Raw genomic sequence first — 10064 nt, forward strand, 5'->3', positions numbered from 1 at the left:
AAAATGTGCCTCTTTGGTTTTAATCCTGTGCTTTGGACCATTTTAGAAATTATTATTCTATTGAATAGCAAGTATATAAGAAATCAATTGTACTGAAATTATTTCTTAATAGCAGAACTGTTTTTTAATAGCTTAAACATATCATTTGTCATATTTACCTCATCAGAATTTCAGTCTTCACTTTAACAGGAGCCAGTAAATCCATTTTTTTTTTCCCCAGAGTAAATTTGTATAATAAAAATTCTTTGCTGAATTTATGATATTTTCTTTATTTTATAAACTTAGATATATAGTGTTTTATAGTGAAAAGGAGATGGGAATCTACTTCAACTCCTCCTCAAATGCTCTTTCTACAAGTGTATAAAAAATTACGTAATTAAAAGCAATTTGTAGCTTTTTAATATCCACTTATCAGACTAAGTTGTTGGTCAAAATAGACATAGAACTTAAAGTTCAGAATTACATTTTTGGAACTTAGGGAAATTAATTCTTCATTCACTGATGATATGCCAAGCATACAGCTAATTGTGATTTTGTGGTCAAGGAACACATAATGTTTGTTCTGTGACTTTTAGGTAGTTCAGGATAAATTTCAAAAACACTTTTTTTTTCTAGTGATTCATAACTTTCAAATATCTTACGTAGATAAAAGTAAGACAGAAATACAGATCATCGAAAACAATGGGTAAGGCTTAAGTAAATTGATTTTTGACATTATTTCAAATAAATAAATATACCCACCTAAAATATACTAAAAAGGTAAGAAATTTTACCATTTTCTGTCCACTTAAAATAAAATTCTAAATTGGTTTTAAGACCAGTTTGGTCATGAGTATATGTATGAGTGATAGAGAGAAATAGGTCTCAAATATTTGAAGCACCCATTCCTTGAAATAACTCAGAATTCATCACAGTGTCCTCTCAATATATTTCACATTATTACTGAGAAAATTCATCTTCTTATCACACTAGGAATTGCTGTCTTACTTTTATATATTTCTCTAATCGTCATCTACCCCTATTGGGTCCCTAGGGATGCAATCTTACCAACATATGATGTTTTATGAAGATTAAACAAGAGGAGTAAGGTTACACAGACAAGACAAAATGTGCCTCTTTGGTTTTAATCCAATTAAAGAAAATCCAATTAACAATGTTTGGCATGGTCCCGAATATGAAGAGCTCAGTTGAAAATGACAATGGTTTGCATTCCCTATTGGATGGTAACTGATGTTTTAGATGGCAGGAGAAGAAAATAATAATTCCATACATGTTAAATATGTGGAGATTTTCATAAACAATTCAAGACAAGCACATGCTGTTAAGTCAGTTAAGAGTAGTAACATGAGAAGAAGCCAGCTGGAGGTGACATTGGTCTATGGGTAAGAACATAGAATTGAGGCTCAGAGGGGCAGCAGCCAGGCTCTGGTCTGTCAATAAGGAGCTAAGCAGGCTCAGGCAAGCTGCATTACATTCTTGAGCTTCAATCACCTTGTTGGTCAAATTAAATACTTGTTATCTGGCCAACTCAGTGCAACAGAGTAAGAGGAAAGAAAGACAAGAATACTTTGAAAAAAATTAAAAGTTTTCCTTGTGAATGCAGAGCAGTGTGAAAAGATCATGGCTTTTAGAAATCATACAGATCCACGTTCAAACCTGATGCATGGCAATGAACTATATTTACTTACTATCCCTGAACCTCATTCCTTATCTGAAAAGAGATTGATAATTCACTTCATAAATTTGTTCAGAATTAAATTAGGAAATATATACTCATTTCACATATTAATTTCTTTAGCATTTCATACAGCTATCATTATAAATCAATGAAATATATTTGTAAAAGAATTCACTGCTTACTTCTTTATTTTTTAACGTATAAATATGTTGTTGTTGTTAAATACAGTTCAGCCGATTCTGGCTCATAGCCACCCGGTATAGGGTTTCAGAGGAAAAGCTGGTAAGTTTGAACAGCTGACCTCTAGGTTCAAAATAATCTTACAGCTGAATGCTTAAGCCATAGTACCATTTTGTTGTTGTTGTTAGGTGCCATTGAGTCAGTACCGACGCATAGAGACCTTTTGCACAACAGAACGAAACACTGCCTGATCCTGGGCCAACCTCACTACTGTTGCCATGCTTGAGTCCATCGATGCTGCCACTTGGCCAATCCATCTTGTTGGAGGTCTACTTGTTGGAGGCATCAACTGTATTTTTACACTGTGTGGTAGCGTAGTGGTTACAATTCGAGCTGCGAACCACAAGGTCAGCAGTTTGAAACTATCAGCTGTTCTGCGGGGAGAAAGGGGAGGCTTTCTGCTCCCGTAAAATTTACAGCCTCAGAAACCCTGTACAGGGCCGCTATGAGTCAGAACTGACTCCACGGCACACAGCCACCTCCTCCCCCCAACTTACATACCTACACTTAGCAGAAAGAAATACCAATTATAAACAAACAAAATTTAAAAATCCAGTTACTTTCAGACTGAATGCAGTACATGGCAGCTTCCTGTGTCACAGTTAAGCTGTATTGCATTGGATTTTCAAGGCTGTGACTTTGGAAGCAGATTTCCAGACCTTCCTTTTACTGTGAAATTTGCGTGGGTCTGGAGTGCCAACTATTTGGTTAGTAGCTGAATTTTTAGCAATATGTGCCAACCAGGGAGTCCTTGAAAATATACATATTCATCAAAATTTCTCCCTACATGTCTTTGAAGTTTCTCTAATCTAGAGGTTGATCTTGTCAGTTGGAAAACACTATTTCAATGGAGGGGGCAGAAACAGTCAGTACAGACATTTACAAAAATATAAGGCATGTGTCCTACTAAATGCCGTAAAATCGAAGCAGTAGACTCGCATCTCCTTAGACTGCAGCTCGGGCTCGCTTTTTCTTCTTTCATCTCCCTTCCCACAGGAATTCCCTTCCCTTCCCTGAACACCTTGGATGTGAACTTCTTACCTGAGGACTGTAAAGACTGACAAGTTTGAAAATGGAAAACCAAGAACCAATGGATTCTTCTCAAAGAACCAAACAATCTATTATTTCAGAGGAATTAATTTCAGAAGAAAAATGGGTCAAGCTTGAAAAAACAACGTACATGGATCCCATGGTAAAACTAGAACATGGGAAACTGTGAAACGTACAACCAGGAAAGGATAGTCAGCCAATGGCGTAGCAATTTTCCCAGTGCTGCAAAGAACTCTTCACTATGAATGTGTTGTCCTGGTGAAACAATTCCGACCACCAATGGGTGGCTACTGCATAGAATTCCCTGCAGGCCTCATAGATGATAATGAAAGCCCAGAAGTAGCTGCTCTTCAAGAACTTGAGGAAGAAACTGTGCCATTGCTGAATGTTTTCCAGTTGTATGTATGGATCCAGGTTTGTCAAACTGTGCTGTACACATCGGGGCAGTAACCATTAACGGAGATGACGCTGACAATGTAAGAGCTAAATCAAAGCCTGAGGATGGAGAATTTGTGGAAGTAATTTCCTTACCAAAGAATGACCTGCTGAAGAGACTTGATGCTCTGCTAGCTGAAGAACATCTTACAGTGGATGCCAGAGTCTCTTCCTATGCTCTGGCATTGAAACATGCAACCACTAAGCCATGTGAAGTCACCTTTCTGAAATTTTAAGACCAAAAGTACACCAACTGTGTTTTCATAAAGAAGACCATCAGGCCTTCTTCACTCAAGATTTGTATTCAGTGTAATTTAATGCAGATTTGAAATTGGCTCTTTCAAAAAATAAAAGGAGCATAGAATGCATGTGGTAGTATGGAACTGTAATCACATGGAGGCTGTCACCTTCATCTTAATTTGCTAAAGTCCACCTAATGTTAGTGAGAAAGAACATAAAGTAGATAGATTTCCTCTAAATTTAAAACTTCTAAATTTAAAAACAAAAACCCCTAAGTTTTAATTCTACTAATATAAGGAGATCAAGATGCAAAGATATTTCTGTAGGAAAAAGGTCACATTCACCACCCCCACCCCAGTATAAAGTTCTGGAACTGTGTATGAAGATCACTTTTTATTGCATTGATGTTTAAGTCCAATTTGTTTTTAATTTGAACAATTTGCTATGTACATTTCCATTGGGTAGCAGAATATATAAAAGTAATAAGTATATTCTCGATAAAAACAAAACAAAACAAATGCCATAAAATCCTTTTCTTCATACCTTGCATCCAACAGAATGTGCCCCTCATCCTACCCTGTGATCTGACATCAGAGCTCTGTTTCTATCTTGTGTTTTCCAGTCAAGAGTTCCTCTCCTTGCAAGGAATTTCAACTTCATGTCTTTCTCTGATATATGCAGTTTTCCTGAGTATTGAAAGAATTTCTGGCATGTGCAATTTGTCAGGAACATATTTTGATAGCAGTTCTTGCTAGAACACTTCAGATTGAACTTATTTAGCCGTTGTTTATTTAATACAACTGGCCCCTTCACCACAAAGATATGACTTTCCTGACAATTTCATTCTTATCTTTAAAAAAAAAAAAAAAAAAAGTGGAATATACATATGATAGAATGAATGTAAAACTAATGTTCTCCCATGTAAATTATCACATAATTCACAATAAAACATAAAAAAAAAAAAAAAAAGTGGAAGTTCTACTTGAAGACTATCCGCTTCACAGAGCAGGTAGGAGTTAACTACCAAGCATGAAGCACTTGTATTCCTTGCTTAACAATCAACTCTTCTAATCATAGTAGTTCTTAACCATTTTTGGACAATAAAAGACCAGCAATTCTGCATCTAGAAGTAACAGAAGCCACTTTCTCAAGTTTCCAACAGTAGAAGAAACACTGACAGAGAAAACAACTGATTTCTCATTAGGCACACTCCAAAGCCCTTGTTCCAAAGATTCTTTTCATTTGCAAATGCTATTTATCTTGCAGCCAGACAAGGATAATGAAGTGAATTTAGAGTCTTAGTGTCTGTGTAAAGGGAATTTAGGCCTAGAGTTTGAGCAATGAGACTCCCCCATTAATTTCCAGAAGAATCATGGTGGCAGTCCAAGAGAAGGAAGACTTCCCCAGCTAACACATTCTGTTTCATAGCCCTGACCACAGGCAGGGGTGAGATGGTCACATAAGATACAGGACGCTGAAGTCTTACAGCGTTCCCCATGGCTGACTTCTCAGTGGTATCAGCCAACAGAGACACTAATTAATAGCAAGTGAAGGAGATGCAATCATTTGAAATTAGCAAAGAAAACTCCCTCCAAAAATCTTATCAGAATTGATGATGCTGGTTCATTCATTCATAGAGGGGTGATAGAATTGGTTATAAACGATATTACAGGCCCAGAAAAATGGCTTCTAGAGTGGGTACTCAATAAATATACCTTTAAAAGGCATTAATTATCCATTACCAAAACCACAAGTGTTTATGTAATAAGAAATAGAGGAAAAGAGAGATGGGGAGGGAAAGAAGAAGGCAAGAAACCTAGACCAGTATACAGGTGTGAGAAAGTCATGGGAACAGAACCCCTCCGCAAACTGGGGACTGTCTATAGTAGAAATCAAAAGATAATGGATTTTTCAACAACGTTAGCTTGCATCAGAATAACCTGGAGAAAGCTTTTAAAAAAGATTGCTGGGCCCAAATCCCAGTGATTGTGCTTCAGCAGACCTGAGGAAGTGTTGGAGAATTTGCATTTCTAACAAATTCACAGGTGATGCTGAGGCTGCTGGTCCAAGGATCACACTTTGAGAAACACAGATCTAATCTTTACAGAAGAGATTCTATTCTGTAGCTTACAACGAACTCATTGTTGAGTTAAAGGCAAGCAATTATCCTCTTTTTTGTGTCTCAGTTGACATCAATTTGTAAAATATGGAAGGTTTGCTTATATATAACTCAGAGAAGATGTATAAAACACATTTGTAACCTCATTTATGATATTTAAGATGCTGGGATTGATATTTTATAGCTGGTAAATAAAGCAAATACAAATCAAAGATAAAAAACAAATGTGGAAACAACAACATTGGGCTCTGCAAGTGAGTTCCTTTCCAAACCTAATGGCTATTTAAGGACCATAGTTTCTGGTTTCTCCAGACTCTCTCTGACCAGTAAGCCCAGTCTTTTTTTAAAGTAATTTTCAGTTTTCTTCCACATTTTCTCCCACTCTATCTGGGACTTTCTAACATGATCCCTTTCAGAGAAGCTGGTAGTGGTAGCCTGGCATCATCTAGTTCTTCTGATATCAGAGTCATGGAGACTAATGCTTAAATATTCCATCAATCTGTTGGACTACTTGATTCCAAGCATCTTCAATTCTCATCACTCTTCTTACTTCCACACATGGAGAGACCAACAGTTGCACCTTGCTGGCTCATGAGCTTTTAAGATCCCAGATGCTACTCACCAAAGTAGGCTGTAGAACATTGTCTTTGTGGACTAGGTTATGCCAATTGACCATGGTGTCCCCTGAGACGATGGTCTGAGCCCCCAGACTCGGAAACTCCTTGAATAGCTGACATTTTTGAAGTAGATTTCCAGGTCTTTCTTCCAAGATGCCTCTGGGTGGGACTGAATTTTCAAACCTAAGCTTGTTAATCATTTGTACCATGAAATGCTTCCAGGAGAGGAAATAAAATTTGCAGTTTTGTATACTAGAAAAAAAAAAGATGTGGAGCTTGTTCAAAAGAAGACTGATGACAGGAGGAAAGAACACAGCCCACAGATGCATGTTCTGCCCCAGAGTCCTCTACATCTCAACTGGCTTAGGATCTTGGTCCTGTTACTTGATAGTGTTGAGTCCCAGTTTCTCATCACAAAATTGAGGACAAAATAGAAGATCTTCTGGTTGTTTCAGTCTAAATCAGGTTGTTGTTGCTAAGTGCCACTGAGTTGGTTCCAACCCAACAAAGTATAGGGTTTCTGAGGAGCAGCTGGTGGGTTTGAACCATTGACTTTTCAGTTCAAACTGACCTTGTGAACTGACACATTATATATCATGGCCACACCAGTTATAAGCACACCAGTAATAATGGGGTGGTTTGTTTTTCAAATCACTCACTTTTTCATGAAACATAATTACGGGATATTATTTTGTAACATAAAGGTAATTTTACAAAGATCAATTTTTCAAACAGCTCACTTAACTATACACCTGGGGACACTTAGCAATGGTAGAGACAACTAGAATTGTGAGGTTGTTTCCTATTTGTGTCTTAGGTTCATATGACAGTTTCCCCTGTACACAGATCATCAGTTCTAAGCAGCTACATATAACAGGAGAACATGCACATATATCTGAAACCTAAACTTCCTAAATCTTGTGGGTTATTTGAACAATGCAAGTACCATTTGTGTATTAGGAGAAGTACTTTTGATTTGTGGGAAAGTTTTCAATATTTCAATCAGATATTCCTGGGAAAATATGTTGATTTACTAGAAATTAAACCTGTGATAACTACATTTTCATTAGCTTATGAGCATCTCTATGAATGTACACCAACCTTAAATTAGAGAATTTTTCTTCACCATCTGTATAAAATAACAAAAAGGTTTTCAGGGTTAATAATACACACTAGACCACAAGGTTGGTCTGAACTGCAAAGTTGGTTTGAACCATAAAATCAGCGGTTCAAACTCACCAGTTGCTCCTCAAAAATCATATATAGGGTCAATATGAGTTGAACTGACTCAACAGTAATTAACAACAACAAAAACAACATTATATTCATATATAATATGGATCCAGAGTCAGTTTAAGCACTTTAAGCATACTACAAAAAATTATAAGGATAGAACTTTGTAAAACACAGGTTTAGGTTACTAAAACTGGGTTTTAAGGCAGGAGAAGCAGAGACAGGTAGGGGAGGCTCCTCGGTGGAGGCGCGAAAAAACCAGAGAAGGTGCTTTCCTGGAGCAGTTCCAGAGCTTTGGATCTAATATTAGGTGGGGGCATCAGTTTTCCACACCCACCTGTGGAGAAATCTGACTGTGGCGGGAATACATGGCGATTTCTGAATCAATAGGGATGCTGCCTGCGGGCCTCTCAGCCTAGGCTGAGATCAGAGGGTGGGGCCCCAGCCAGGATGATACAGTGCTAAAAGCCACAGGGCAGCATCTGGAAAAAGAGGTGTGGTAGATTTTTCACTTTTATTTCCTCCCTTCCCCTGTTAAACCCTCTCTGCCCAGCCCAGGCACCTTCAGGTGGGTGGGGGCACACCCTAAAAGTGTCCAGCATTGTGCCCAGAGTTTTCCCAAGGCATAGGGAGGAAATCTCTGGGAGCCCCAGCAGTCTCACAAGTTAATCCTTTGGCTGCTTCTTATGACCTCTGGCTCTGGGATTCAGCCCTAAAGTTGACCTGGGCGGGACCCTTTATGCCTGCCTTACATAACAAGAGACAGCAGGTCTGGCCATATAGCCAAATTGTATGTGCGCCTTGTAAAACCCCAACATAAAAGGCAAGAGCTAACACCAACTACTATATACAAGGACATAGCTATTTTGAGAATTACACTGTGCATACATAGATACCTAACTGACCTTCAGAGATAAAAATAGTGGACAATCTTGCCTCCATTAATTTCTCAAAATCTATTTGAACACCTCCATGGTGGTGACTACAGGAAGGGACTGAGCAAGTGGACACCCCACTCACTGCTGGAGGTTTCTGTTTTTGAGAGGTGATTTTTGTTTCTGCTTTTATATTGTTTCTTTTTTTGTCCTTTTGGTCCACTTTTATCCTGTGAGTGGGAGCTTTCTCTCCCTATGTTATCAAAGAAGACACAGCAATTGTGGCCATATAGTCAAGCTACAAACATACCCCATAATATCCCACCATCTGGACAGGAGCCAATACCAGCTTCTAGGTATTACACAGATAGCCAACACTTGCTAACATAGCTTGCAGCTGAATAATAAGAGATGTGAAAAGGGAAGCCTATCTCCAAACCACATTCACCAGGAGACACTCTGTAAGCTTAACAATGCAGCAACATAAATTCATTTAATCACTGAAAATGCACCTAACTATTGAAAATGTCCAAGAAAAAAAACAAACATAAAGATCTAAGCACATGTCCAAAAACAGAAAAGAGTACAGAGACAAATGAGCTGGAGGCAGACACAGACTTCCCATTAGAAGAAGTGCAGGCTTTGTATCTTCCTGAGAAGGAATTTAGGAAAATGATATGGAGACAAATCCAAACGCTCCACAGAGAGGTGGAGGAAAATAGGAAGAAGTCAGGAAAGTGCTATAGGAGCAATCAAACAAGACAGATATAGCATTGGAAACAATGCAAAGCCTGCACAAAGAGGCCCAGATGATTAATAATAAAATATCAGAAATAGACAATATATTGAAAGAGCAAAGGAGTAGAATTGAAGAGATGGAAGCCAGAACCAGAGAGCTAGAAGACAAATCTCTCAATACGGCTAAGATAGAAGAGCAAGCAGAAGAAAGGATAAAAACTGTCTAAGATTCATGTTGGATAACATGAAGAGGAATAACTTAAGAATTATTGGCATTCCAGAACAGGAAGAATCACAGAAGTCCACAGAGGAAATAGCTGAGGAGCTTCTGGAAGAAAATTTCCCTAACATCTTGATGGATTAGAAGATAAGCATTCAAGAAGCTTAACGAATCCCAGGAAGGATAGATCCCAAAAGAAATCACCAAGACATGGCATATTCAAGCTCTCCAAAATCAAAGACAAGGAGAGAATCCTAAGATCAGCCAGGGAAAAGAGAAGTGTTACCTAAAAGGCAAGCAAATCAGAATAAGCTCTGATTTCTCAGCAGAAATCATGAAGGCAAGAAGGCAATGGGGAGACATATATAAAACCCTGAAAGAAAGAAAGGAAAAAAACACAACTGCCAACCAAGAATCATCTACCAACAAAACTGTCAATAAAATATGATGGTGCAATCAAAATATTCCAGGATAAACAAAAGCTAAGTGATTTTTTGTCAAAGCCAATCCAGCACTTCAAAACATCCTCAAGGGAGTTCTTTGGAATGAAAATCAGCAAGAAAAGACAACAACCAGAGATTGACAGATATGGCAACACCACCCAGAACTCAGACAACAG

The 10064-nt window shown here is 38.0% G+C and overlaps 1 protein-coding gene and 1 pseudogene across 9 annotated transcripts in view; one reads left to right on the plus strand and one right to left on the minus strand.

Moving 5' to 3' along the window:
- Positions 1-10064, minus strand: part of RBMS3 (RNA binding motif, single stranded interacting protein 3) — a 1190010-nt gene that overhangs the window by 1082474 nt on the left and 97472 nt on the right. The gene's annotated exons all lie outside the window — the stretch shown is intronic.
- LOC102819592 lies at positions 2991-3639 on the plus strand (annotated as a pseudogene).

This window comes from Chrysochloris asiatica, unplaced genomic scaffold (genome assembly GCF_000296735.1).
Source record: "Chrysochloris asiatica unplaced genomic scaffold, ChrAsi1.0 scaffold00030, whole genome shotgun sequence".
In the NCBI taxonomy this organism is placed as follows: domain Eukaryota; kingdom Metazoa; phylum Chordata; class Mammalia; order Afrosoricida; family Chrysochloridae; genus Chrysochloris; species Chrysochloris asiatica.